Source organism: Marmota monax, unplaced genomic scaffold, assembly GCF_021218885.2.
Source record: "Marmota monax isolate L192 unplaced genomic scaffold, Marmota_monax_Labrador192_F-V1.1 WCK01_AAM20220418_F8-fsc00087, whole genome shotgun sequence".
NCBI classification, from domain to species: domain Eukaryota; kingdom Metazoa; phylum Chordata; class Mammalia; order Rodentia; family Sciuridae; genus Marmota; species Marmota monax.
In genome coordinates, this window is record NW_026693476.1 from 22,014 (window position 1) to 49,725 (window position 27,712).

At 38.7% G+C, this 27,712-nt stretch overlaps 1 long non-coding RNA gene and 1 pseudogene across 1 annotated transcript; one reads left to right on the plus strand and one right to left on the minus strand.

The window, feature by feature from the left end:
* Positions 1 to 3,532: 3,532 nt before the first annotated feature.
* On the plus strand, positions 3,533 to 5,085 carry LOC124101973 (dual specificity protein phosphatase 4-like; annotated as a pseudogene).
* A 10,923-nt stretch (positions 5,086 to 16,008) lies between these two features.
* LOC124101974 (uncharacterized) lies at positions 16,009 to 20,253 on the minus strand. The gene is made up of 3 exons (XR_009228092.1): positions 20,132 to 20,253; positions 18,548 to 19,096; positions 16,009 to 17,070 (listed from the first exon to the last, which is right to left on the minus strand). It is a non-coding gene; the product is annotated as an uncharacterized LOC124101974 (long non-coding RNA).
* Between the last annotated feature and the right edge of the window lie 7,459 nt (positions 20,254 to 27,712).

Below are 27,712 nucleotides of genomic sequence, written 5' to 3' on the forward strand. Positions count from 1 at the left end.
TCGCCCCCGTGGTTTTATCAGTTGCTTCAGTCAAACTCTGAAAACTCATCTCCCCCTTTGGATTTCTTCTTCGTTGACTGTGTATGCGCAGTTGGTGGTTTGTCACTGGTTAATTCTCCCTCAAAGGTGTGTTTTGACAAATGCAAATAAGCAGATGTCTGTGTGTTCATTACCACGTGTGGTCGATTTTAGGTCCATCTGCCCTCCTCTGGGGTCTTCTAAGTCTGGACAGTGCTAGGAGCGACCCTCTGCGCCCACCCTCCACTCAGCGTCTCCCAGCCTCCTCCATCTTATCTATCAGACACAGAAGGTAGTGGTGCAGCAACTGAGTGACAGAATCGCGCTTAATAATAATATCTTTGGAGCTGGGGTTGTGGCTCAGTGGTAGAGCGCTTGCCTGGCATGTGTGAGGCACTGTGTTCGATTCTCAGCACCAAGATACAGGCCCATTAAAAAAAATATTTTAAAAAATAATAATATAGTCATTTATTTATCATTTTATTGAAATGCTAGTGAGAGCATACTGTTGGGTGTTGGACACAAAACAAATATGGGCCCTGTCCACCGAGTTTCTAGACTAGTGAGCCAGTGCTTTTCAAAGTATAAAATCAAGCATTCATTAAGCTCATACTTATGTGGTAAATACCAGGGAAGTGTGAGGTTTTCTTGTTCTCTGAAGGAAACAAAAGTTGCAGTTCTGTGTTTCCCTTAGAAGAGTGATGGGACGCAGAGGAATGGAGAGGGTGAATATATGAAGAGTACAAGTCTGGAAGAGTGGATATCCAATCTAAGTATGAATTTATGTACTAGCCTTTGTGTGTTCAGCATATCTCGACTGATGTTGATATGTTTAATTGCATGCTTGTCAACAGTGTGTTCACATTGATATTCAGCTGCAGATAATCTATCAGGAAAAACCTACAGGTGGACATGAGTTATTTTAGGGAAAATAAGTAGACAATAGGTTTCAAGTTTGAGAGGATGGGATCAGATGAGCAAAAGCAGAAGTGGGGGTGTTTGTAAACTTGTATGAAAGTAGCCATTTTTAAATTTGTGAATGCACAAATAAATATGCATATATAATATATATGCAAATATATTTGTGACAATTGAATATATAGGTCTTATTACACGTGTATATTCACAATTTTATGTATGCTTTATATTAATGTAGATTCAGGTATACAGTTATATTTAGGTTTAGTGTTAAATTTTCTGTAGGGTAAGGGTTAGGGTTAGTAAAAAAATGCATATGGAAAACCAAGAATACTAATTAGAATAACCCATGAATACATGTATGAAAATATAAATAAATATGTTTTGAAAAAGGGAAGGTTTTATTTTTTATTATTTAAAAAAAACTTTAGTTGTTGATAGACCTTTATTTTATTTATGTATATACAGTGCCGAGAATCGAACCCAGTGCCTCACACATGCCAGTAAAGTGCACTACCATTGAGCCACAGTAACAGCCCTGAACTGAGAAAGGTTTTAATGTGACACATATGAATACAGATTTTTAAAACTAGGACTGCACAGATTAATTATATATATATGAATATATACTCATACATATTCAAATATACAATTGATAATTGTATACATAACTATTTACAAATGGATATTAAAATCTATATATGCATTTATTTTAAGGTAGGTTTAGGTATGCAAATAAATATATGGTTAGTATTGATTTCAAATTTTTGTGTACATTTAGGTTGATTTTTAAGGAATAAATATATTCATTGAAAACATGAATATACCTAGGAATGTACATAGTAACATTTGCATAAAAAATAATATAAATATATGTTTTGAAATGGGGAAGGGTTAATATGAGACAAAAATACAAATTTTTAATATGCAAATTCAAAGATAAATTTTATATATGAAATATAATAACACTTCTGCAAATATAACATTGATGTGTATGTAAGTATAAATATATATGCATATTCATATAAGGATATATGCTTTTATCTGAATGTAGGTTAGTTACAGGGGTAAAACTATGGTTAGTACTAAATTTGGTATATAGTTAGGGAATAAATATTTATACTGAAAAATATGAATGTTTTAAGAAAGTGCATGTGCAATTTTGACGTTTTGAAACTGGGAAGGGTTTAATGTGAGATGTAGGAAGACACATTTTTAATTTGTGAAAGCAAATATATATATATGCAAATATACCATTGATAACTGAATGCAAGTCAAAATACAAATAAACATTAGGAAAAGAATAGGTATATTGAAAAACATGAATAATCATAAGAATATACATGTAAAAATTTGCAATACACAGAAATATATGTGTTTTGAAATAGGAAAAGGTGTGAGATGTATAAATACACATTTATTAACTTCCAAATGCACAGATAAATTACATGTGAACATATATAAATACTTATGTATATGATTATCAATTGCATATTTGAATATAAGTATGTGAGAATATTCATATTACTATATATGCTTTTGTATTAATGTAGGTTTAGGAATGGGGTAAATTTAGGGTTACTATTAAATATTGTGTAGTGTAAGGGTTAGAGTTAGGGTATGAATATATATATATATATATCAAAAAACATGAATATTCAAAAATATGCATGTGAAAATACGTATAAAACATATACAAAAAATAAACAGGGACCTATTAAAAAAACATTATATGGAGAAATGTTGACAATAACTAAAGGAAATCAACTGCCTTATATACAGTTGGAAACACTGTCTATAATTAATAGGAAAAGTACAAGGGGAAAAAAGTTTATCTCAGGTATTTTGAAGCAGTGAAGGCAAGATAACAAATGCAATCATAAAGCAAGACTCAAAATTTCCTCAAGGATTTATTGAGAATAGATAATTTGAACATAAAATTAAATTTTCAGTCAACAATAAAAAAATAATTCAAAGGTCACCAGAAGTTTCAAATAAAGCAAAGACTTTTTATAAAAAAAAATATATATATATATATATATATATATATATATATATATATATGGTAAAGAAAAGCATTATAAGGAAAATTGGAAATGCTTTTGAGCTGACAGATAACAAAGATTCAACAAACCAAAAGCAATAGAAGGCCGATGAAGTAGTTCATAAAGAAGTGCTTCTAATTCCACCTGCTTACATTAGAAAAAGACACAGGGATAAAATCGGTGTTGACTCTGATCATGCAACTTGAGAAGCACTAATAATAATTCATTTCTAATAATAATTAAGAATTTGCTTAGAGTAGATTCGTACATGGAGTCCAGGGCCAGTGGATGTTGCATATACCAATGTGCGATCACAAAGAGTATAGCACCATAGCAGGCAAATGTGCAAGTGGCCAGGAGCTGAATGGAGTCTTGAAGATGTGCACAGGTCAGCTGAAGATCTTGACTTTGTTGTCACTGAGAGGCAGGATGGGGTAGGAAGAGAAAGGAAGGGAAAGGACTATTTCTTAGTTATTCATGCTATCAAACTTCCTCCAAGAAAAAGTGGAGGCAGTGCACAGAGCTCTGGCAGTGCTGGGGTAAGAACGGCAATGAGCAGGCTGCAGCCCAAGGTGCAGGAGCAGCAAAACACGTTTGAGGCAATGACAGGGGTGAGCCAGTGCTTCTCTGCCTTCAACACACACTTGCACTGCCACCCCCTTGTCAGAGCACAGCATGTGCAAGGCACCTGAGGCTGCTAGAGCTGCTATGTAACCTGAAGGCTGCAGGAGGAAGAGGACCCAATAGGGGTCTGGCCGCCCAAGCCTCTGGGGACCAAGTTGGCGGTCACTTCTGAAGGCTCCCTCTCTAGCCCTTCTTTGCCCATTCCTGTTGCCTGGCTGGCCTGGGTGACTATCTATCGCCCCAGTTCCTACACTCCATGGTGACGATTGATTAACTGGGAGAGATGGACTGCAGTGTGCTCAAAAAGCCTATGAAGCTGAGCGAGAACCCCTAAGGCAGAGACTGTAGCTGTGGCAGCGGCAGAAGCAAAGAGGTTGGGAGGTGGTGGTTGCCCTGGGTTGCGGGGCTGGGTGCAGACTGCAGTGCCTGGCGGCAGCTGGGCTGACAACAGTGGCAGCCCCCGAACTCTGGGGCTGGGGAGTGCCAGCAAGCGCTTGCTGCTCGACTTTTTGCACACCTTTCCTATCAGAGGTTCTGTCCACCTTCTTTGATACAACACCCAGGAAAATAGGTAGGCCAAGGGCTCCAAGATCCTGGAGTCCATCCTGCACGCTCAGGGGGAAGTGCTCCCTCTTGTGCTCTAGCCTCTACTTGGCTGTCATCCTCTACTTTGAGTGGAGCCCAGGTGCCAGGGGCTCAGGGAGGACCTCACCTTGACTCTAGTAGTGCAGACACTCCATCCTAAGCCCCAGTGAAGCGACATCCGCTTGCTGAAACGTGGCTGTGAGAAGTTTTTCTTTGCTTACCCAGAATTCTGTTCCAAAACCAGCGCCCCGGCAGACTTCTCCCCAGTGCCATGGAGTCCTTTCACCTGCATTGCAGCTCCACTGGAGCCGCTCTGCACAGGCGGCGGGGTCCCTTGGAGATTCTTCAGTTCCTCTACTTCCATGGTGCCTTCCACGCTGCCTGGAGAGACATGCTGAACGCCCTAGGGATCACAGCCCTGTTGAATGTCTCCTCCAAATGCCCAAACCACATGGAAGGATGCTACCAGTACAAACACATCTGGTGGAAGACAACCACAATTCCGACATGGGCTCCTGGTTCATGGAAGCCATGGAGTAGGACTGTGCGGTGAAGGACTGCCGTGGTCCAGGGATGGCGCACTGCTAGGAGGGCATCGTGTGCTCTGCTACCATCTGCTTGGCTTAGCAGATGACAAAGGAGCAGCTGAGGCTGGAGAAGGCCTTGAGCTGCATGGAGCAGCTGTCCCAGGTGCTGGCCACATCCTGCCCCTCCAGGCCCACCAGCCCTTCAGGCCCCTTAGGGGAGCTGCAAGCCCACTCCCACCCTTACCTCACAATTTGTCTTCAGCTTCCCTATCTCCCTGGGTGTGCAATTAGCCCCCAGCAGACTGCAAGACCAGCACAACCCCAACCTTACCTCCCCCAGCACTCAGAGCCACTCACCTAACCCCTGAAACTAAGGTTGCTGCCATGGATGCCTCCGTGGGACTGAACAATATATAAATTTGTATCAAGAGTATATAATGAGTCTAATGTCTACTATGGTAGATGTCTTTTTCTCCATTTATCATACCTTCTACTACTGCATAGACTGATAATATATAAGTGCAGTTTCCCAGTCTCATCTGGAGTAAGGATTGCAGTTGGCATTGATTCTTCAATGAGATGAATTCATGTGAGACAAACCTACATGTGCATATGGACGATTCAGGGTAGGAGTGGCATGTAGGGAATTTATGTTCTTGTGAAAACAGTGAGTATCCTGATCAAGCTCTGGAGTTGGGTTCCGGGCAGCAAGGTGTTAAGTGGCACAAGTTGGGGAGTAGTGTCCACTGGAATATTTCTGTGGTGTATTTGGACCTTTATTCTCACTCCATTTTTTTTTCTAGCTCTGCAGCATCCAAACAGAGGTCTCTATCCTTCCTAGAAATTTTATAAATTATGGAAATATCTTGAATATATCCCTTAATGTAATATAATTACATTAGATTATATAATTATATGTAATTAATTATGTAATATAATTACTAGAGTGAATTCTCCTCTCTACATATAATACCTGACTGATGCCTTATTTGTGAAGATTGAGTTGATTGACCTAAAACACAACATTGCTATGTTAATGAGCTTTGATGAAAAATACCTGAAAGAATAACTTTCAGAGGAGAGATTTATTTTGGTTCACAATTTCAGAGTGTTCAGATCATCATTGGATGGCTCCAAGGCAGAAATATTATGGTGGAAGGATGTGATGGAGGAAAGCTGCTCAGCACATGGGAGCTGGGGAGCAGAGAGAGGGGAAGGGACCAGGACTTATAGAGTCCAAGGTCATGCTCCCTCTGACCTTCTTCCTCCCATCATGACTCACCTGCTTACAGTTACCAACCAATAGTTCATTCAAATTTTTAATTCATCAAATGGATCAATCCAGTTGTTGTAATCCAACTGTTTCACCTCTGAACATGGTTGCTTTGTTTAATACTTGAGTTCTTTAGGGGATACTTCTAGGTCCTTACAATTGACTTGCCCATGGTTAATATTCAGTATATTTTTTCTATTATTATCACTACTGCTACACATACAGCAACTACCACAAGATGTGAAGGAAGAAAGAATCCATTCGTAATAGCAACAACAAACCAAATACTTAGACAAAAAACATTAGAAAGCTGTGCAAGATCTATTGAAAGGATAATTTAAAATGCTGTTATGCACAAAAGAGACTTGAATTGATTTTTCTTAGAAAGACGCAGTATCATTCATTTTCGCTTCTGCCTACAAGATTCATAAGGGACTATAATTTCAACAGAAATAACATGATTTCTTCAATTGTAAAACAAGACAAGCTGATTTTAAAAAGTCAGATTGACAAAGATTTGAAGAAAAAGCAAATTTACTTACTAATGAAATTGTAAGACAAATTCATATTTAAAAGAATTGATACACAAAAGTGAATGAGAATGACAACCACACAATCAAAACCTTTGGTGGACTACCAATTTATAGGATGAAACCTAAAATACGGTTTCATCAAGGACAATTGTGTTTTTTTTCCTTTTTTTAAACAGCTTTTTAGTAGTAGATGGACACAATACCTTTATTTTACTTATTTATTTTTATGTGTTGCTGAGGATCAAACCAGGGCCTCACACATGTCAGGCAAGCTCTCCACCACAGAGTCACAACACCAGCCCCAAAGGACAATTACTTTTAGTTTAGTCAGTATAGAGTGATATTCTTGATAGCGACTGTCACAATTGATTTATTTAGAACTATACATATATATATATATATATATATGTGTGTGTGTGTGTGTGTGTTTAAAATTTTCTAAGTAGATTACACTATTCTTTCCCTAAAGAAAATAGTAGTCACTAATATTGTCAAGAGTAAAGCAAAGGTAACTATCCTAAAGACACACTGTTTAGAATAGAACCTGATGTTACAGAATACATAGGGGTAGCTTTTTTATTTTTACATCTCTTTGATTAGGTTTTACTTTCACCTTGGGTGTCTTTTTTACTTTCAGCATGGGGTGTCTTTTTTGGTTTTCTGATCTTTACATATTGAAGATATTTTTCTATCCTTACCCTGAAAAATACAAGGATTGCAGACAACAGCAAGAGAAAGAAACCAATAAAAGGATGGGCTGGGCATTGCTCTTTCTTGGACAGGTCCTCTCATCTCTCCTGCAGGTCCACTGTGGACACTTCCTGAAAATGCCTGCTTCCCACAGAAAGTAGGACCCAGTCAATAGAACAGTGGCAGTTTTTTCTTATTGCAAATGCCTTGGCAGTTGCCCTTCTCAGGCCGACTGTTAATTTAGAGCTCTGACTTCAACTCATTCCCCAACACAGATCAAGTCTACTACAAGAAGCACCACTCCCCACATGCCCAAATCTGGAAATCCACAGGCTGTCAAGGACTCATAATACTCTGCCCCAGCACAGAACAGTTTTCTGCTTTCCAGTAACATGACCAGGCATGTCAGGATTGACCTAGACATTGACACACTACATACTTCCATCTAAAGTATTTTCAGTTTTACTCATAGGAATGCAATACCGCATGATTTCAATGAACATTCAGGTAGTGGAACATGGGGAGGTTCCTGGAGAGTGGCATTCCTGGAGAGGGCACGGAAGCTCTGCCCCTCTTCTCCCTTACCTGTGCTCTCTTTCATCTGGCTTCATGTCAATCTATTCTGTAATATCTTTTGTTGATAGACCAATAAATTTACAAACACAAGTGTATACCTGAGCTGCTCTAGAAAATTAAAGAAACCTAAGGAGGGGATTAGAAACCCCAATTTATAGCCTACCAGTTATATGTGTGTGTATAATAAAATATTGATTTATATTATATTATATATGTTTCTTTTATAAAATGTTTATTTATTTATTCATATAAATAAACATTTTATAAAATAAAATGTAAATATACATAAATACACACACACACACATACACACACCACATATATAGAAGCACAGGTCCTCTTTGGTGAACTATAAATTTATAGGAGTACCCCCTAAAATAAGGTTTTATGCTTGCATTTGGCATCCAAAGTGGACTTCAGCCTCATAAGATTCACCCTCAAACTGTGGAATCTAACCCTATTCTCTAGGAAGTGTCAGGATACCCCCAGAGGTATCTACTAGAGAACTGACTGACTGTTAGAGGATCAAATATCCACACACATTTTGGTAAAAAAAAATGTAATTCTGTGTTTACTATAAGAAAAGAGAAAATACACTTTTCTTCTATATTTTAGAGAAGTTGGTCTGTATACATAGAGCCTCTGCCTCTGCCATCTCAGATCTTAGGGACCAGCCATGAAAATAGTAACATAAATAAACAGCAACAGTGAAATGTGTAGTTGGTGATTTCTCAATTTGACACATGGGAAAAAGAACAGTTGGAGCCTTGGCCAGTTCATATTTCCCTTTTACATGATTTGAAATGCTTTCTGGGGTAGTAAAAATTGCCTTGGGTAATACAGTTTTCCTACACAATAATTTGTTACTATTTTCTCCAATATCTTGCAATTTTGTCAGCATCAAGTGAAACTTTTTTAAGAGATTAGTAATAACATACATTATCTCATGCTTCTATTTTATGCACCTCTTTTAAAAATTGCTGTCAAATCCACAGTTATATTATTAGTAATTTTATAACATAATAAGATCTTACTTTGTATTTTTCATTATGTACTACTATTGTGAATTCCTCTGTAATTTTGTGCAGAATCTGCACTTTCTGTTTTTACTCTGGTTATGGAACACTTTAAATTTAAACACTTTAAATTTCCATTGGGGTATGCCTTAGTGTGTGTGTGTATGTGTGTGCATGTATGTGTGGTTAAACTTTAATGTATTGTATGTCTTTGGATCTGAAGACAAGCCAGGACATTTTTCTTATGTTTATGTTATTTTTTCATATCTGTGCTCCTCCAATGTGTTCTTTGTTTTTTGTTTGTTTGTTTTTGTTCTAGAAATCAGATTGGGACTCATTTACCTTAGCTTCTCTTTATACTTCTTTATCTTCTTGTTATAGATGCTGTTACCCCCTTGTTCTCTCTTTAGAGAAAGACTTCAGCTTGGTCTCTCAGTGTGCTAATTCATTGTTTCTGCATTAGAAATAAAAGCTGCTCTAACCTTGGAGAAGAAAACTAAGATGAAAAAATTTCTGGCCTTGAATTTTTATGTTGGCAGTGATTTCTTATATTTGAGACAAAGAGGACAAACTATTAATGTAAAAAAGAGATAAATTAAACATCCTTGGTATCTTAAACTTCTGCTGTTGAAAGATTCCATCAAGAAAAAGAAAATGAAAAGATAAGTCACATATAATATTTATAATATTAATAATAATAATATATTTTATAGATTAACAGTATTCAGGTATCTTACAAGATTTATGGTCATTGGAAATCTTCAAACTTGGGAATAGTCAGACAAACAACTTAAAGAAGGATCAAATATTTCACAAGATACTACACAAAGGAGAATGTAAACATCAATGAACAACTGAAAATTTGCTCAAGAGCACGAGTCATCAGGAAAACAAAAAGGAAGACCAACTCACATCCATCATAATGTCTAAAATTCAAATGACAATGCCAAGTGTTGGCAAAGATTTAGAACAACTGCAGCTCCATCCTCTGTTGTTGGGAGGCATTCATGTTACAATCACTTTGAAAAACAGTTTGGTGGCTGCTTATGAAGATAAGAATACATTTATCATATGACCTGTCAATGCTGCCACCAGATATAAAAAAAGCACAAAACTAGAAAAGTACATGTTCCCATGAACTTCAGAACTGCTATGCTCAGAGTAGTACCCAAATGGAAGCAATCAAAATGTCCATGAACAAGTGCCTGGATAAAACAAGTTATCATAATCCTTGAAATGGAATAGTACTCAGCAATAAAAACATAAACTAGTGATACAAGTAACAGCATGAAACAATCTCAGAAGTATTATGCTGAGCAAAAGGAGTCATATAGCAAAGAATGTATGACAAACTATTCCATTTATATTTGGCTGCACAGGCACTTTCCTTCCACTAAGGTGTTCTTGCTAAGTATTTTGGTCACAGTGACACAAAGCTGACTAAACAATTCTATTCCTTGAATTTGAAAAATATGGTGATATTGGCATATAAACAAATAACTAATGATATATCAAGTCATTGGAGAAAATGGTGACTTTAAAAAAAATAATCTCTTCTGGCCCAATTAGGTGTCCACCTAGAAAGAAATAATGCTGGAGCACTGACTCATCAGACAAAAAAAAAAAAAAAAAAATTCTAAATGAATGTAAGCCCAAAATGTAAAATAATAATAATAATAATAATAATAATAATAATAATAATAACTTAAACACTAATTTCATGATAATTTTAAAAAGCATTTGTATAGCATTGGCATTGGAGAGAAGTTTTCAACTAACACTGGAAACTTAGCAGATGTAAAGAGAAGAATAACTTATTTGATAACATCAAAGTCTTCCGATTCTTCTCTGTGCAGGGTCTCTTCCTTTGTCAACACTTTTGTGTGTTTGTTCATTAACTTTTAATCCTATGACCCTGTCAATATCACAATATTGACCCTGTCAATAACAATTTGAAGCAGATTTTTTAGGTTTTTTTTTTCAAATGAAAGCACTTTCTTATTTTCATTTCCACGCTTATTGCTCTCAGATTGTCCTTATTTTTCCTTATTTTGTGGACTAAGATGTCCAGCATTGGAGTAAGTGAACATGGAGAGAAATCCTCGCCTTGTTCCTGAAGTTAGGTGGGAAACATTCAGCATTTCACTACTAAATATATCAGTTGTTTGTTCTTCATAGACACATTGTGTCAGGTGAGAAAAATTTATTCTCATTCCTAGTTTACCAAAAAAAAATTAGGAATGAGTTTTGATTTTGTCAAATACTTTTTAAAAATTTATTGAAATTATTGTATATACTCCTTGTTCTGTTAGTGAAGTAAATTACATTCATTAATTTTCAAATGTTGAGCAAACTTTACATTCCCAAACTACACTTGGGATGTATTATTCCTTTACATATATCTGGATTTGGCTTGCTTTTGTAGAGGCTTTTTTTTGCACATATGTTTATTAGAAATAGTTGTGCATATTTTTTGTTGTTGTTATCAGATCTTTTGGTATCAGATATGTTCCATTTGGTTTTGGTATCAGGGTTATGTCTACCTAAGAAATGAGTTGGGAGATTTTTTTTTTCTCCTTTTATTTTCTAACTTGTGAATATTTGTATCACTTTTTCCTTAAATAAATGAAAGAATTCAATCTGTGAAATCTCTGAGAGTTAGAATTTTATTTGTGTCAAATTTTCAAATTATGGGTTGGGGTTGTGGCTCAGCGGGAGAGTACTCACCTATCACATGTGAGGTGCTAGGGACAATCCTCAGCACCACATAAAATAAACAAATAAAATAAAAGTACAACTAAAAAAACCAAAGTATTTAATTTTCTTTTCAAATTATAAATGCAATTTTTCATAGAGGGATAATCTTGCTGTCTTCAGAAATCTATTTTTCAAGAGATTTGTCTACTTCACCTAAGTTATTGTATTTTTTGACATAATGTTGTTCACTATAGTCCATGATTATCTTACTTTTAATGTTTATAGAATCTATGGATATCACCTAAAGATAATCTGTATTTTCTGTCATTTTTTTCTCAATTACTCTTGCTTGGTATTTATCAGTTTTATTAATCTTTTCAAAATCTTGGTTTTTTTCTGTAGTTTATCTGTTTTCTAATGGATTGTTTTCTACTCTTTATGATTTCTTTGTCCTATTTGAATTTTATTTGCTTGTCTTTTTTTAGATTCTTAAGATAGAAATTAAGATCATTGGTTTTATACTGTCTTCTCTGACATTGACATGAAGTTTTATATTTTCCTGTCAGTACCACTTTGGGTGCAACTTTTAGCATACAATCCTTTCATTGTCATGAAGTCTGAAGAATTTCCACTTTCTTTTGTGATTTTTTTTCTTTGATTTGTATTATTTAAGAAGATATTATTTGTCTTTCTCTTATATGGGAATTTAATAGATATGTTATTAATTATAACTTAATTTTGTGGTCAGTAATCACAATTAGTGTTTCAAAAATTTGTTGAGTTTATTAGGGGATGGAAATGGTAACAGCCCTGATTTTGATCATTACACATTTTATAAATTATCATTTTGTGCCCCATGAATAACCATAAAATATTATGTTTAACTTAAAAAATGCAAAGTTGGTGAATCTTCCCTGCTTGTTTGGTTGGATTCTTAACCTTTCTCCCTGATTATACACCAAGGGGAGGAAATCTAGTTCAAGTGTTATAACAATCTGACACTTGCAAGACAAAGGCTGTAGAACAGTGTATGACAGTTGTACCATATTCCATGAACAAAATGTGCATGTGCGTATGCAGATTCAAGGCTATTTCTCAAAGCACCAGATGTGGGTTTTCTGGGCATATCCTTCTTTGTCCATCCTGGTAGTATTTCAGGGCCATTTGTTTCTTTTCCTCACAGCACAGATTATAAGAAATGAAAATTCAGGAAAAAAAGATGCTGGCTAACATAAGGAATAGGAAGATGAGGATTTTACTATTTGAATCAAAGAAAAAGTTGTTCATATTAAAATTTTAAATAGTTATTTGACCAGCATTGATTCACAAATTAATACTTCAGTTGGCAGGAGATCAGGGCTCAACGGGTGGCAGGGAAATAAATTTTAAGGTGCTAATGAAATAAGACAAAATATTTGATTGGTTCAACTGTAAAGCTCTTAGTTGTAAGTTAATTGTTGGTGTCTAGTGAGTAATCTTGAGTTTCCTTTTTCTGTTTTCATTGAGTTGTGGTTTGTTTTACTTCAATAGGATGCCACAGTACTGGAGGGGTTTCAGTCTAATAACCTCCAAATTTATTTTTTAAAACAGTTTGAAGCGTGAGTTTTTTTCCCCTAAGTTCAGAATTAGATTAGAAGACTTGTTGGTGAAGGAGCCAGTGATAGAGAAAAATGCAGAATTGTAATTTCAGGGCAGAGAGCATGGATGGTTGGACTTAGTTCTGGAAGGGCTGCCATTGTATTGAGTGGGGAGATGACTATATTTATTAGAATCATTGAGAAGTTTGGAAGGCAATAGAGCCCCTGGAAGATTTCCAAGGACACAGCACACTGTCCTTTCTTCATTCTTTATCTTTTTCTCTCCTTTCTCTTCCTTCTTTTTCTCTCTCCTTCTCCTCCTCCTTCTCCATGTTCTTCTACTTCACTATTAGAGTATTGTTTCATAATCTTAACCCTATGATGAATTCTCTGTAAATTCTGAAGGTCTTAGGTCAGCAGGTCAAGAGATACTATTATGCATTTTAAGTGCTACAATAGGTACCTGTCCTCTTTTCTTTTCTGTCTCCCTTTATGGACTTTCACTCTATTTTTCTCATAGGATTCTCCATGGATTTTATTTGAATTAGAAAAAATTGGAAGACAGTGGTAGTCATATATGACTGAGGTTTTCCCCTTTCCTTTCCTTTTTCTTTTTCCCTTTTAATTTCCTGGTGCTGGGGATTGAACCCAGGGCTTGTGTTTGCAAGGTAAGCACTCCATGAACTGAACTATATGAACTGCACCAACAGTTATTCTTACAGAATAAGAAACAGCTCTGTTTCTCCCACACACAGGGAAATAATATACTTATATAAAAAATTATATACTGGAGAATGTGCCTCAAGGATATTTTGCTGTCACCTTTTATTTAATTATTTCAGTTGTATATGGACTCAATGCCTTTGTTTTTATGTGGTACAAGGATCAATCCCAGTGCCTCACACTTGCAAGGCAAATGCTCTACCACTGAGCTACAACTCCAGCTTTTGCTGTCACCTTTTAAAAAAATTATTAATTCAAACAGATATTTTGAATTATTTCTATAATCATAAAAGGGGAAATATAATAGCTTTCAAAAGTTTTCTCCAAAAGTAGCTGGGGAAATATATCCACCAGTCTCAGACTTACAAGAGGTAATATGTTGTTCTCATCGTCAAGTTGCTTCCTAGGAAGCTGACTTACTAAGTAGAAATATTTGAATTGTCCTGTGACCATTGATTATTTTATCAAGGCTACCAGCCCTTGAAGATCAGAAGTAAAGGAAGAAAATTTTCAGGCTCCTGCAATAAACTCAGGGCCAGAAAAGAAGACATGTACCTATTGTAGCACTTAAAATACATAATAGTATCTCTTGACCAGCAAAATATGTCCTTTCCTGTGAAATTGTATAGGTACATCCATACCATTGGCTGCTGTATCTTTAGATTTAGTAATGGGTCTGTGGAGTTTCCAAACATTCAGCTAAATCTGCCAGCAGATTTCTCTGTATTTCAAAGCCAAAATCACTCATGCAAATACTTAAAACACTCAATTGTAAAGCACAGGTTGATTTCATCTCTCTCCAAGGGAGTGGCCATGTCTCTACTAAGGGAGGTCTATTGAAGGTATTTTGTTGTTGCTGCTGGTAATGGTGGTAGTTTTGTTGATAATGATTACAGTTTTTGTTCTGTCATTGTTTGTGTTCATTTTAACTATTTCTAGGAAATAACTATAGACTAATAGCTTCATTTTAATTCTGCAAGGAGAAAGGACACAAGAATTTTCTGAAGGATTGTTTTAATACATTTTTATAAATTTATGAAATTATAATTATCAATTATGGTTCTTAAATAAATTCATTGTGACTCAATGACATGCACAATGTGTGTTAAACTGTAGTCTACAGCCCACCTGTATCAGAATCATCAATGTGTTAAACTATGTCTGCATCAGCATCACCTGGGATACTTACATATAGAGGCAGATCCTTGATTAGAGTCCCACACCCACTAGAGCGCTTGATATGGAGCCCAGGGAGTCGCTCCCACAGTCCCCATAGCTGAATGTGAAACAGACCCCCTTTGAAAGGAAAATCTTCAAATTTGTTTTAATTTTGATCTTCTTTAAACTGATGATGGAGGCTGATGGACTGCTTGGCTCTGATGGGCACTGCAAAGGGAAACATGTACTGGGAAGGGTTCCTGATCAACACAGCCTAGCTAAATACACACTTGGGCATTTCTTGCCTTTCCCCCCACTGTGACCTGTTTTTATAAAAGCTTTCCATGCCTCACAGTCATCAAAGATGAAGACTTGTCAAAGAAAATGTTCTTCTCTATCTTGCTCAAACCCAGGATGGAAAGAAACCAATTCTCCATTGCCATCCTACTCCTGAGTTTTAATGCTGCAGAACAAACAGCAAATATGTCCTTCCCTGTGAAATTGTAAAGGCACATCAGGTTTAAGAATCACTTGTCTTAGAGATTTTTGAAAAATGGCAAAGAGGAAAAATTCTCATTTTTTTAAACTTAAACCTCAGAATTAGCCAATAAATTTCTTCATGACAGTTTTGTTTTCTTTTCTTTTAAAAATTCTTATCTTGTTTTAATATTTTTTAATTTTTAAATTTATTCTAATTACTTATACATGACAGTATTGTACACAATTGGAGCACTTGCTCTGGCTGAACGTGGTGCAGAGTCAACACCAGTAGTGTAGTCACAAATGTATATAGGGTATTAAAGTCCCTCTCATTCCATAATCCTTCACACCTCCCCACCCCTCGCTTTACCTCTGTCCCCTCTGTCCAATCCAAAGTTCTTTCATTCCCCCCTCCACCTCGCTTTATGGATCAGCATCTGCTTATCAAAGAAAACATTCAGTCTTTGGTTTTTTGGGTTTGACTTATTTTATTTTCTATTCCTAACACTTGTTCTAGTCTGTTGTAGAAATGGGAAACAAAGACAAAAAAAAGAAAGAAAAGAAACTATTTATACAAACTTTGCTTTAAAAAAAATAAGCCACAGAAAGCCAGAAAGACATTACTATTTTACCCTGCCTGCAATGAGTGATGTTGGCCTTCAACGTATGGTTACAGCAATATAAATGAACCTCTATCTTACATTTATACCCACCTACTCACATCCTAGGAGCACTCTAAAGACACATAGGAGGCTTCAGTACAATTGGGGCCTGGCCCACACCACTAAGAAACAAGTAGAGGCTGCCATATGCAAGACTTTGCATAGGCTTGGTGTGGACATCAGTCTCATATTCCCCCGAAGGATGTTAAGTTAGTAAAATGGCACAGCATACTTAATGGGGAGGAGGAGGCAGTAAAATTTGGAGAACATGTTAATAAAGGAAGCAGATTGTGCTAGGCTATGAATGAGAGGTCACCAATGTCCTTCCTCACATGGACTCAAAGAGGTCAGACCTCATGGTGCCGTGCAAAGTCCAGCCTGGCTTATCCCAGAGGAGCTACCTGGTCAGGTGTGGATCTGTGAAAGGTGCTAGCTGAGTTTCACTGACACTGTCCAGCAGTGCCTGCTTCTCACTAGGGTGCTTCTAGAACTGTCAACAAGCTCCACATTGGAACCACATGACCCATGTGTAGAAGGCAATCATTTCCCCAGAGTTGATCATCAGAGGAGAGCTGCTAAGGTGAGAACAGTGCTGAGCAGGTGCTGTGTCACTGAGGCTGTTCAGAAGCAGTGTCACAGGTTTACCATGCAATCTTAGGTGAACTCTGCCTAGTGGGGGTCTGGTGGTATTTGACTACTGGTATTCCATCACTGCCAGGAAGTCATTCTGCCTTTCTTCCTACCCTAGTAGGAGACATCTCTGATCACCTCTTCAGACCTGCACCAGCTTTGAAGGAATAGGACTCAGATGCTCCTTAGCAGATAGGCAGTTGTTCAGATGTGGGGAGGGGGGTAGGCCTAGGCTTCCTCATGCATTAGGGACCGGTGGTTGCTTTGCTTCTTGTGTGGCTCCTGGAAGGCAAGGGTGTCAATGCTGGAGCACACAGCAGGGCCCTTACGGATGTCACCTGCAAGCAAACAAAAGAATCCTGTTCAGATGGAACTATTAGACACCATTTATGATGCCCAGAGCCTGGAATAAGGGCAAAGCATGCAGGAAGGCAGAAACATGGTGGGATTTGGTTAAAAGAATGAGACAAGGAGATGCACTGGGTCTGGAGGGTTCCAGTTTAGAGGATAAGCTTCCCTGTGCACCCAAATCCCTGGTGCCCCAGCCACAGCCCTACTGCATGCCATATGGCCAGATCCTACTACTTTCCTTTTATTACTCAGTTCATGCTACAGGTTATGTGGTCTGAAGGAAAATAAAGGCCTTTGACATATTCTGGGAACAGAAGGATGGAGCATGAAACATGCACATGTAAAAACAGCCTGTACTGAAGAGGACATGTTGGGGAAAGTTCCCCTGTTAAGTGTGTGTCTCAGTTTTCTTAAGAAGAAGACAAATTGACAGGAACCTCAGAGATTCTCTAAGTCTAGGTCCACCTTTAACAGATGAGGGGCAGTAGCTCACAGAGCCAAAGGCATACAACCAGTTAATATTAAGCCTGGAGTTAGAGACCAGAAATCAGGAACAAGAGAGGGTGGGCTGCACACTGGAGGGAGCCAGCAGGAACTGGAGGCTGTGGGTTAACTTGCCAGGGATAGGAGGAGGCTGTACAGAGGCAATCCTCTAAGTGTTGTGATAAGAGGCTCAGGAAAGAAAGCAATCCTCAGAGAAGATCCAAAGGGAATTAGAAAACAAGAGCTAGTTAAAACATGGCCCGTCCTTGATCACACTATGGGTGTCAAGGCTCTCAGGGTACAACTTAGGAACATTCCTAGAAGGCTCAACTGCTCTGATGTTTACCATATATGTTTAAAGGTTTAATTTCTTATGTTTAAAACAATCAGTTACACATCAAGTTTCTCTTCATAGGATTTCTAGGGAATTATTAGCACAGCATTTAAGTAAATGTAGAGAATATCTCTCTCTATATATATATATTTTAAAAACTTGTCCCTTAAAGTTCAGTCTTTTTTATTATCAGTTTTTCTTTTATATCAAGGAGACTGAGTGGATCTTCCTTCATGTTTTTTAAAGAAAATGAGGTGCCAAAATAAAATTACTATCCTTAACTTAATTTTCTGCACTTAAGTCAATTTATAAGATTATGCCTTATTTAGTTTTTCATTAAGTAGTTCAGGAAAGTCCAGAATGCACAAATGGCCTCAAGATCTCTTGGTAGACAACTAATTCACAGACAGAATTTGAAAGTTTCTTCCCTCAAGGACCAACTGAACTGCATTTCTCCTGGCTCCTTGCTTGACTGACATCAAGGGGAAAAACTGGGGTAAAGAGGAGAGATGGTGACTAGGGGAGAGCAAGAACAGGGGAGGGAGCTGAGGGGGCAGGAGCGTGAAGAGAGGAGGCTCTCCAGGAGCTAAGACCTATGTAGTGGGCCAGATACCTCCTAGAATTTAAAGGAGGTCAGGGTCACTCACAGATCTGATGACAGACAGTGACGTATTTGAATTGGCTCTGTGACTGTGTAAGGTGCAACCGGTTCCTTAGCTCCAAGTTAGTCCTTGCCTTCTTCAAAACATCATGTGTCCTGGTCACTGAAAAAAGAAAAGAGCCCCACAAAGAAGGAATTTCTAACTGGGCCCTACTTGCTGGGCATGCATTTCTAGACCACTTTCTTCTCACCCCTCAATCATGGCCTATTGCTGACCCCTTACTCTCCTCCCTCTGCATCCACAATTCCTCATGGCACAGGAGGGTTGGGCCCAGTGCCAGACTCTCCCTTCCCAACATTCCAGTGCCTCTGTGGTCACTGTTCTTCTGCAGCATAAGTGGGGAATCTGCAAGACCACCCCTTTCCTCTGCTGCTCCACAGCTCAGAGGCACCTAGGCTGGCTGACAATGAACTGCTCCATGTTCTCCTTCTGCTGGTTAACAGACTTCAGACGCTCAGCTGCGCTCTCAAGGAGCTTCTCCTGTTTGGATACTTGGGCTCGAAGATCCAGGAGCTCCCTTTTCATTGATTCATCCTGGGGAAGAAGAACAGGCTCTCAGACAACAGTGTGGAAACCAAATGCATCCAGTTTTTGTGGTTCCTACCAATCAGAAGCACAACTCTATAATCTTCTTAGCACCTCCAGACTCAGTTTCTTCCATTATATCTTCTCAATCCCTCAGTTCAGAACAGTTGAGAAAAATACCACAGGTAGGAATGTTGAGAACCTGAAAGCCCCCAATCAGACCAGCACAGGCCTACATTCCTCTGATCAAGGAGAACCTGACTCCAGACCCACAGCAACTCACAACTGTGAACAAGACCTCCAACTCAGTCCTTGAAGAAGTTTTGTCTCCCCCTTCTCCCATCCATGAAGGACTTGGAATTTCAGAGATACTATGTCTGGGACACAGGACTGCACTGATGACAGTGTTCACATTTCAAAATGTCTGTACAAAACTGAAGATAGTAAAGCACCTCATTGGAATTAGCATTCTTTGATCCCAAAACATACCAGTAACATTAATATGGAGCTAAAAACTAGGGGTGGGGGGGATCCAGAAACTAGTCCACCCAAAGCAGGACAATTCCTTAGGGGCTCTACCTTTTCCCAAGACTGGAACAGAGATAAAAGGTGTGTTGGGATTCTAGGAGCATGACTGAAAGTAGCTGAAGGATCACAGTGACTTCCTTTGATCTTTTGACCAAGAAGCACTGAGGGGTGGAAAAGTTTCAAAGGCCCATGAATTTCAGCTCAAACTTCAGAATTATTGGAAGTAGATACTTATGGATTACCAGGGTGTCTATGTCTGTGCTTCTCCATTTTATTTTCTTCTCTTTGAATTATTATCTTGGGGGTTGGGGTGTGAGGATGAAGTAAGGTAATCAGAACTTCAATGAAAGCACCCACCAAGGACCAGGAGTCTCCCTCCAGGATGCTGCACTAAAGTCCAGCACATTCTAACAACCTATGTAGCTCCTGACCATCAGAAAGTCCTGGAACTGAGAACACAGAATCTCATGGGCAGAAGAGCAGGGCTTATACCAGAAGACAACACTGGCCTCTTACCACTTTGCCAGGCAGCCCAGGGCCGTGGAAGCTTGGTAAAGCTGCTCTCCAGAACATGGTCAGGAGGGAGGCTGACTCCTCTAGGTTGTGCTGCAGGGCACAGGTGCTGCTTCTTAGCTCATGGAAACATTTGCTGCCTGGTGCCTGTGGAAAGGTGGGAGGGAGCCATGGACATCACTGAAGTTGAGACATCTCAGGGCTCACGACATTGCAGCCCTGCACAAGACTCAAGCTTCCTTTGTTGATGAGGCACAAAGCATGGGCTGCTTGAACCTGGAAAACCCTGGCTCATCCCTTTGAGGTCGCAGGACTGAAGTGTGGCTCCTCTTACCTGGAATGACTCCTCCACCTGGACACCCTATATAAGGCTGTCAAAGCTCATTCCCGTGTCATGTCCTCTACAAAATTTTTACTTCTTCACGTACAATAAAAGACCCCTCTGCAACAGTGAACTCGAGGCACAAGAGGTGACTTCTCACATTGGGCCTGTGGCACCTTAGTTGGTTTATAAATAGGGGTCTGTGTCTTGCCCTGAAGTGGGGGTTCCCTGGAGGCAAGGCTCTGTCTACCATCCATGGGTCTCTGGGGGGCTCAGACAGCACAGCCATTGGCCCTTGTTGTCTTTCAGACATTGCAGATTGCCTCCCTCCAGTTGCTCCATGGGAAAAAAGAAATGCTGTGGTGGCCAGGTTCTTACTCTTCCCACACACAAGGCCTTTATGGATGCAAATCCCTCACTACCTGTCCATCTGATTGATTTTAATCTGTCCACATGGGCCAGCATGACTGTAACAAATAATAAACTATCAGAGGGTGCCGATTCCAACATCATATGGGCATCAACTCTTAACAAATGCTTTACTGAGGTTGGTGGCAATGCTGCACGGACTTCTCTGTGGCTCTGAGGGAGAATATCTGGTTGACCTTCTCTACTGCAGGGTAGAATTTAGAATTAATCAGGAGACAGGGAAGCAAGGGCCTGGCTAGAATAATTGGAAGATTCTTTCTCTGTCATTGGGAAATGCAGGCCACAAAAATAAATAGTGGAGAAGAAAGTAGATTTAAGGATAAAGGGCACAAAGAAAGGGTGAACCCAGGAGCTGCAGGTGTGACTACCTCTGAGCTCTGAGCTTCAAGGCCTGGGAAGTTGCATGTGGGCCTCAGGAGAGACTGGATCTTTTCAACCAGCTGTTTCTCCTCCCCAATCTGCTCTCTGAGAGGAGTATAGTCATCAATGTAGCCTATAATGTGACAGCCATGCTTGTTGGTGAAGGAGCCATCCATAGTATCACTCTCTAGGGTCAGAGAGTTCTTCATTTCTGGAGCATCTTCCGAATCTAGCACTGAAAAAAAAAACTCACAATAATAAAAGATCTGATAATATATTCATGATAATATCCTCAGTTTCCACCAGTGCAAAAAAAGTGAAACAGCCTACGATCAAGAAAGGCAGCCTTCAAAAATGCAGGGTAGGTCAAGTCCATAGGGACTTTGGTTTCTTTATTTTTATAATCTTTCTTACATCATTACATAATGATAAACTTTCCAGAAGAAAAATTTTGTTTTCATTGACAAGTGGGCTATTCAGGACAAATAGCATAAACATGAAAGTTTTCTGGATAGAATAGGCACAGACAATTGAATAAGAACGTGTACAGGGCAATGACCCAAACAGAGCAATAGGACAACCTTGGCAAGAAGAATGAGAAGAAAGGCAGCCACAGAAGATTCAAGGAACAGGACTGAAGGCTTTGTTGCACACAGAAAATTTTCTAAATTCACATGACACACTTACAGAGGACCAACAGTTATTTGCATTAATAATTTTCCTTCATTGTGTCCAAGCCCTTTAGTTGTCATATTTATAACATTTGTCCTGGTGACAATGACAGTATCTGAGCCAGGAGAAGAGACAGAAGAGCTGTGGAGGACCAGAGTTAGAAAATCCATGCCAACACCCCAAACTACAGAGGAAATAACTGAATCTAGGGAGTAAAAACAACCAGGATTTAGGTCACCACAAACACCCTGCACCCCAAATCATGCACACTCTAGCCTTCAGCACACAAAATCTTAGATCTAAGGTACCAGGATTTCTCTCTCATATCATTAGCATACATATGCCACATGGAAAATCAAAAGTCAACAGATTGATATGTTTCTATTATTTAGAACAAAAAATGTTTGATGGATGGGTATTCCAAATGAATGTAACATCCAGTAAAAACTTGTTAGGGACAATTTTATAAACCAACTTTGAGTATAATTTCCTGTGTGCTTTCTAGTACAATGCCTTGCAGCGAAACTTAAATATGCACAAAATCACATACATATAAAAAATACACACACATATGCATATATGTGAAATATGTATATGTTAAAATATTTATCAAGGGCTGGGGTGCAGTTCAGTGGTAGAGTGTTTGCTTGGCACACAGAAGGACTTGGGTTCAAATTCCCTGTGTTACAAAAGTTGATCAAAATGTAAACTATCAATAAAAGGAGTTCCTGGTAAGAGGAGAGTGGGTCAGAGCCAGGTTCCAGTTCAGGCCTCTGGGGCTGGGAACAAGAGGAAGAGCAGGGACTGAGCCATGCTGCTGCATCTCAGCTGGCACATGGGAAAACAGTGACAGGGAAGCCCTGTCAGGAGGAAGTGAAGAGGAGACTCAACACCACACCCACCATGGCAGCTCCAAGAGGGCAAGGCAGCAACCTAATGTATGCTGAGCAGTTCCTGCCAGCTGGGTACTGTGCTTAGCACTTCACAGATGGTTCTTATTTAAAGGCCACAATAAAAATTGAAAGAAATTGTCCATTTTTATTTGAAAATTGAGGTCATTATCTGAAAAATGAGTATTCAGCACAACCAGGGATTAATGTGACCCAAGAACATCTGGCATGAGAATGTCAAGGCTCAGACTTAGAGAAACCTGAGCAGAAGTGATTGAGGATATGGCCATGCAGGTGATGGGAGAAGGTGAATTAATTGGTGCCCCAAAAAGGCAAAACAGAAGACACAGAGTGGAATGATGTGTCAAGAGGCTGGGGAGTGGGGCCTCTGTTAACATTTAAATTAAAACGAGGGAGGCAAGACAGAGGCTGGATATTGAAGAGAGCCAGAGAAATCTGGTGAACATGCTTGTCTGAAGAGGCAGGCAAGAGACTGGGGCACAAGTGGATGTCTACCACGTGGAATAAATGTGCCTGCCACCCAGCACTTTCCCACAGCCCTGGTTTCCTTAGGGACAGGAGCATTGTGCCACATACTGAGGTCCCCCTAGGTGAAGAAAAGGAAGCCACTCTAGAGACTGTGGAAGGTCTGTGATACTGAGACAGAGCCTAGTGAGGTGGAAGGAAGACCAACTAAAAGGCCAAGCACCTGATTTGGTCTCTAACCCCTGGAAACCCAGCTTGTCTATTAATGTCTCAGTGCCCCCTGTGTCAGTTGGATCATGTAAAATATAAAAATATAGTAAAACCTGTCCTACTATAAATGACATTGGAAAACACAGGCTCCAGGCCAGTATGTGTCTCCCACCTATAGCCAAACTTCCATAGAATTTTTGTGTTTGCCTTTTAGGTTTTATAATGTTTTTCTTACATATATTTATTTTTTAAAATTAGAAGTGTCTAGTTATACATAGTAGTGGGTTCATTTGGACAAAATCATACACACATGCAACTTGACTTCCATCCATGATTTGCCCCTTTCCTTCTCTCTTTTTCTTCCCATCCTGCCTAATGTCTCCCAAATCTCCTTCATCTACTCTACTAGACTTCCTTTTGATCATCTATTAATTTATATCAATTTATATTTGATTGCTTCTTTCTACCTATGCATAAAGGTGGAGTTCCCTGTGGTATATTTATATGTGCACATAACAACATTTTAAGAATTTATCCTGAGTCTGGGGTTCTCTGGACACATCATTCCACTCTGTGTCTTCTGTTTTGCCTTTTGAGGCACCAATTAATTCACCCTCTCCAGTCACCTGCATGACCTCAATCACTTCTGCTCAGGTTTCTCTAAGTCTGAGCCAGTAGAGAGCACTTGCCTCACACATCTGAGTCCCTGTGCTAAATCCTCAGCACCAGGTAAAAATAAATAAAAATAAAGATATTTCTGGAGTTGTACTAGGCTGCAGTCCCACTAACAATGTACAAGTGTTCCTTTTCCTCACAACCTTCCCCACATATTGTTTATGTGTATTTTTGAACATTGCAATTCTGGAGTGAGATGAAATTTTAGTGTTTTCATTTGCTTTTCCCTGATTGCTAGAGAGGTTGAACATTTTCTCATCTATTTGGCTATTTGTGGGTTTTTTGTTGTTGTTGTTTGTAAAGAAGTTTCTATTTAGTTTTTCTATTAACTATTTATTGATTGGGTTATTTGAGATATTTTTATATTTTATATTTATATATTTTATATTATGAGTTATTTATATATTCTGGGTATTAAATTCCTTATCAGATGAGTTCTGGCCAAGATTTATTTTCCCATTCTGTAGGCTCTCTCTTCACGCTCTTCTTTATTTCCTTTGCTAGGAAGAAGGTTTGTAGTTTGATGGCATCCCACTTATTTATTCATAGTTTCAGTTTATGTACTTTTGAGTGCCCTGTTAAGGAAGCTGGTGCCAGCAATTATATGATAGAATGTTGGCCCTACGTTCTTTTCTAGCAGTTGTAAGGTTTCTGCTCTAATTCCTAAGCGTTTGATCCATTTTCATTTGAGTTTTGTGCAGGGTGCAAAATAGGGTTTTAGTATTATTTTTCTACATATATTTATCCAGTTGTCCCAGCACCATTTATTAAAAAGGCTCTTTCATCTAGTGTATATTTTTTGCAAATTGTTAAGTATCAGAGGGCTCTAAGTATGTGGATTTGTCTCTGTCTTCTCTTCTGTCCTATTGGATTTTGGGCATCTTTTGGTGCCAATATCATGCTGTTTTTATTACTAGAGCTCTGCAGCATTACTTATAGTCTGGAGTTTTATATTTAACAATGGTACCAATAATAAAAAACAAACTGAAATAAAACGTGCGTTCAAGAATTAGATAGTAGGAGTCAAATATGTGGGCTAATATATGAACTTCCCAACTTGAAGTAGTGGGAATCAAATAAATAAATAAATCACACACACACACACACACACACACAAACATATATGAATACAGTATTTTTCTTTTGGTAGAGCTATTTTTGTTTAATACCTTTACTTAAATTCTCTTTTATGTGGTGCTGAGGCTCCAACCCAGTCCCTCACACATGCTAGGCAAGTGCTCCACCACTGAGCTACAACCTCAGATCTAGGAATACAATATTTTTTTGCAACTTCTTTTAAAAATATTATTATTTTGACATGATAGTATATTTTGACATATTATACATATATAACTTTTTGAAAATAGGTTTCCCTCATTATTGTAGTTGTACATGATGGGAAGCTACATTGGTCGTGTATTTATAGATGAATGCCGCAGTTCGTTCGCAGCAAAATAACCGGGGGGTGACGAACAACTTGTGTAGATTGATACAGCAGGAGTAGGAGCCGTTTATTGCAGGACAGGAGCAGTATTTATACATTCCACACAGCTTATATAATTAGCATAAACTAGATACATCAGTCAACCAATAAGGAATCTCCACACTTAATGGCTTGTTTTTGTTACTTCTCAAACCACTCCCTCTGGCATTTTGTCAGGCACCATCCAGACTTGTTTACGAACTCTAACATTCCCCTGGCAAAATGCCAGGTGTTATTTTGACTTGTTTACAGACTCTAACAGATGAAGATAGGAAAGATGTGTCCTATTCATTCTCCTGTCTTTCCTATTACCATGCTCCCTCCCTTCTCTTCATTCCCCTTTGTCTAGTCCACTGAACCTCTAATCTTTCACTCCCTTGTGGTGAGTTAGCATCCACATTCTGCCTTTGGATTGGGGGACTGGCTTATTTCACAAAGCATGATAGTCTCCACTTCCATCCATTTACTGGCAAATAATATAATTTCAGTCTTCTTTATGGCTGAGTAGTATTCCATTGTGTATGTATACCAAATTCTTTATCTATTCATCTGATGTATCGCAACTAGGTTGGTTCCATAGCTTGACTATTGTGAATTGAGCTGCTATTGAATATTGAAGTGGCTGTGTCACTGTAGTATGCTGATTATAAGTCCTTTGGGAATAAAGTGAGAAGTGTGATGATGGGGTCAAATAGTGGTTTAATTCCAAGTTTTGTGAGGACTCTCCCCACTGCTTTCTGGAGTGGTTTCACCAATTTGCAGTTCCTCCAGCAATGTATTAAGTGAATCTCTTTCCCCACATCCTTGCCATCATTCATTGTTGCTTTGATTTTTAATGTCTACCATTCTGAGTGGGGTGAGTGGTTTTCCAGCACCATTTGTTGAAGAGGCTATCCTCTGCATACTACAGTGACACAGTCACAACAATATTTTTAGCAGAATGATTCACAATAGCTAAGCTGTGGAGTCAAATTACACACACACACACACACACACACTCTCTGCCATAAAGAATGACTTTATGACATTTGCCAGTAAATGGATAGATCTGGAGACTACCATGCTAAGTGAAATACGTCAATCCCCCAAAACACAAAGATCAAATGTTTTCTCTGACATTTGGAAGCTAATCTACACTAAGGAGGGAAGAGGGGAAGAATACAAGTTCCAGGTATTAGACAAAGGTAAATGAAAGAAAAAGAGGAACTGGTAAGGAAAGGAAATGAATGGTAAGAAAAGGAATGAACGTGACATAATTTTGCTATGCACATATAGGAACACAACACAGAGAATGTCACCATTGTGTACATCCACAAGCCTGGGGTCCTAATTAGAATAAGATATATTCCAAGCTTGTATATGATATCAAAATGGGCTCTACTCTCATGTATAATTAAAAAGAACTAATAAAATAACCATAATAAAAAATGACACTTTCATTTGCATGTCTAAGATAATAATCTAGGCTTGAATTAGACTTGTTCCCCATGAAAATCCCCAGAAAAAAAATCCATGTGCTAGTAACTTAGGAAGGCCATATTCCCAGCAGAAAGAGGTAATGCTGTCAAGGAAGTCAGGTAACCAAGGCAAAAAAGTCTAGAAAGTATGGAATTTAAGGGAAGGTAGCATGTGTCTGAAAGATGCTCTTCATAGGGTTGGGACCCTAATCTGACTGGACTTCCCTGCGGCAGTTATCAGGAATATCAGGAGAGCAGGTGTGAGAACAGAGCAGAGTTCAGAATAAAAACAGGAAATGTAGATGGAAGGGCAGGTCAGGGCTACAAGGCTGTGGAAAATACAGATAAGACCAAACAGAGGCTCCATCTGCTGTTGGAGACAAGCACAGGTGAAGAGAAATCACTGCAGAAGTAGGAGCTACAATCTTCTACAGAGTTAAAAGGAGTCAAGTGCATCCCAGAGCCAACATACCTGATGCTTGAAGGCCAGGGAATCTGCATGCTAGTTTCCTCTTGCTCATCAGAACTTTTCTTGTAATTATCTTCTGTTTGCAGACACCTGTGGCATCATTGAGGACATGCTCTGTAAGTATGTACAAC